The sequence below is a fragment of the Fukomys damarensis genome, unplaced genomic scaffold, assembly GCF_012274545.1.
Source record: "Fukomys damarensis isolate Sample0158 unplaced genomic scaffold, DMR_v1.0_HiC HiC_scaffold_46820, whole genome shotgun sequence".
Classification (NCBI taxonomy): Eukaryota; Metazoa; Chordata; class Mammalia; order Rodentia; family Bathyergidae; genus Fukomys; species Fukomys damarensis.
In genome coordinates, this window is record NW_022947732.1 from 4,843 (window position 1) to 8,260 (window position 3,418).

General features: G+C 39.9%; 1 pseudogene; it reads left to right on the top strand.

The window, feature by feature from the left end:
- The first annotated feature begins 234 nt into the window (after window positions 1–234).
- On the top strand, window positions 235–1,224 carry LOC104874420 (annotated as a pseudogene).
- Window positions 1,225–3,418: the final 2,194 nt, after the last annotated feature.

A 3,418-nucleotide genomic window follows, 5' to 3' on the forward strand; every position in this document is an offset into this window, starting at 1 on the left:
GGTATCACTTACCTTCATTGCACAGTGTAACCTGACTGGGACAGTGAATTATGTGGCCTGCCTCTCCATAGGAAATGTATGCTTAATTACTTTAGTATTACTAATAAGGGAGATGGGTAAGTACATTAACTTATTTCTGTTGCAGTATGATCCATACTGTTCTAAGTCAATGCTTCTCATATTGACCTGTTATTTTTTTCAGCCAAATCTATTGAATTTTAAATGCACTGGACCATGGAAAATACAAATAACGTCACAGAATTTATACTGTTGGGACTTTTCCAGAACAAGAAAATTAAAAGCCTGTGATTTCTATTGCTCTTATTTTGTTACCTAGATATTTGAATGGGGAATGCGCTGATAATGATTTCTATCACTCGAAGCCAGCTAATTGACCAGCCCATGTATTTCTTCCTTAACTACCTTGCCCTCTCAGATCTGTGCTACACTTCCACAGTGACACCTAAACTAGTCACAGACTTGCTGAAAGAAAGGAACACCATCTCTCACACTGGCTGCCTGGCTCAGCTCTTCGCTCTGCACTTCTTCGGGGGCATCGAGGTCTTCATTCTCACGGCAATGGCCTATGACCGCTACGTGGCCATCTGCAGGCCCCTGCACTATGCCGTCATCATGAGCAGGCTCAGGTGTACTGCGATGGTCGCTGCATGCTGCTCAGGGGCATTTCTGCACTCCTTTGCCCAGGGCCTCCTCATTACCACCCTGCCTTTCTGTGGCCCCAGCGAAATGGACCACTACATCTGTGATGTGTTCCCTTTGCTGGAACTGGCCTGCACCGACACACACAGAGCCGGGATCCTCGTGGTGGCCAATTCAGGCATGATGGGACTGGTGGTGTTTGTGGTTGTGATGCTGTCTTACATGCTGATCTTGTGCACTGTCGGGGCCTGCCCTGTAGAGAGCCGCAGGAAAGCCCTTTCCACGTGCAGCTCCCACGTGATGGTGGTGGTTTTGTTCTTCGTGCCTGTGCTCTTCATTTACATCAGACCAGCTGCCACCTTCCCAGAGGACAAAGTGTTTGCCCTGTTCTACACCATCATCACTCCCATGTTCAACCCCCTGATCTACACCCTGTGGAACAGGGAGATGAAGGGTGCCGTGAGGAAGATTTGCTGCCAGAAATCATTTCTGATCGGAAGGTCATCTACTCCTGGTGGCACACTCTGCCCAAGTGACATTTGCTCCACCTTAAGTTTATTATAGCATAGGTTTCCTTGTAAAAATAAACATATGTATTAATGTTCATTCATTAATGTTGTAATGTATTCGAAATACGGTAGCACCTCGGTTCACGAACTCAATCGGATTCTGGGGAAGATGGCTGCATTAGTGTTTGTCACCTGGTGCAGAGTTCTCCAGCTGAAGCAAAATGCTGTCAGACCCTGCTGTTTGCAAACTGAGAGCCAAGGCATCGCTGTAGTTTGTTGCACTTTTGTTTTTGTGTGTTTCTTAGGTACATCTTCCTCCGTGGTTCTGAGCCATCGTTTTCTGCTCTGTTTGATATCCCTGTGGGCTTTCCCACTGGGTGCTATCTGAACTCACTCTGCACTGTCTTTATACTTTTCTTCCATAGTAAATCTCCAGAAATACATAAGCCACCCTCATCCTGGTTATGCCAGATCTAAAGGGTCCATTTGGACTTAGTTTCCTTTCAGCAGTCTTATAAAAATTTTCCAAAATTCACTGTAATCTTTTCCTACTCTGTTCAAGATATATTTATTTCAAAAAATTAAAAAAGCAAAATGTGTTTTCTAAGGCTTTTACAAATAAACCACAAGAAACATTTTTACATAAGTGATAAGGATCATGTGAAATTGGAAAAAAAAATTAAAATATATTTTAATGAGATTATTATAAAAATCACAAATTTTTGGTAATGGTAGAAATACTTTCATAGAAATTCCTTTTATACATTCAGGAAAATGTGGTATTGGTGAGAGGTATGGTAACCATGTAGTTTATTTTCTAAACAGAGCCAAACTTGGGGATAAAATTACAAGCAAAGAAATGTAGAAAGTGGGATTGTATCTGGTGACCATATGTGTGGCTACTGGGCAATGACTGGGAAGCAGGGATACCCCAGTTGGAAGGGTTGTGACTGGGAGACTGGAATCTGTGCCATAGTCTGAGGTGATGAGCTTGGACACAGAGACACAAATGCTGTCACTGAAGAGAGAGGCTCGCGCCAGAGTGTGCCTGAGTGGATTTCATTCATCACCATCAACATACAAAGACCACATTTAAACACTTTCCTACGTGAATTCTATGCATCTGGATATTTATATATCTCTCTAGAATTCACAGATATTTCCAAAGGATTAAATATCTGATTGCTTAATAAAATAGAACTTATTTTTCAGGAAAATAACATGAAGATGGGGAATAACACATTAGAATATGAAGATTAGAGAAAAAACAGACATTTAAATGGGTGCATACATTTGGACTTATTAAACATCATTGCACTTTATGCAGAGAAACATTTTACCAAAATTCAAAAGGCAAGAGCTGGTTATGAGACGTATTGGAGACAGACATGTCTTGTATAGATATTAAAAATTCAGGAGACTTTCTGTAAGTCAGTTGATAGCATATTCAATCATTCATTTGTTTTCATACAGCGATATCTTCATTTGTATTTTATATTTCAATCCAATGCTACATAATTAGTTTTGTTATCAAAATTATGTCATCTTTTGCCTTTTGGAATACATTCAGGTGGTACTTGTGTTCTTTTTTTTAACCTTTTTAACAAACCTTTATTAATACATATTTTTCATACATGATGATTACATTCATTGTAAGGAATTGGCACATACACATAACACATTTTGATTATCTTTCTCCCTTTCCCTCTACCCCCTTTTATTTTTCTAGCACGATTCATTTATCTTACAAGACTGTATGAAGTTAATTATCATGTGCACAGATTAAAACCAAGCAAATAGGCCAAAGAACATATAAAATATATAAGATAATTATATTAAATCAAATTACACTTGTAGATGCATTGCTCGAGCTGGGTTGAAATAACTTCTCTCTTTCCCCCCTGTTATCTGTCTTTGCTTTTGTTCTTTTTATGTATTAAGTTTTTCATGTCAGAGAAACCACGCAATAATTAAGCTTGTGTGTCTGAGTCACCCCACTTAACATCATGAAGTGGATCCGTTTTCCTACAAATGACTCCAGTTTATCCTTCCTCGAGGAATTTGTATCCATTGTGTGTAAACACCACATTTTCTCCATCCACTCATTCATCAGTGGACTTATAGGCTGTTTCTAAGATCTAGCTATTATGAGTTGTGCTGACGCAGACATGGGAGTGCCTGGATCACTGTGGTACGAGGCCCTAACTCTTGAGAAGTTTCCTTGAAGGGGTGCTGTGCACCCACTATTT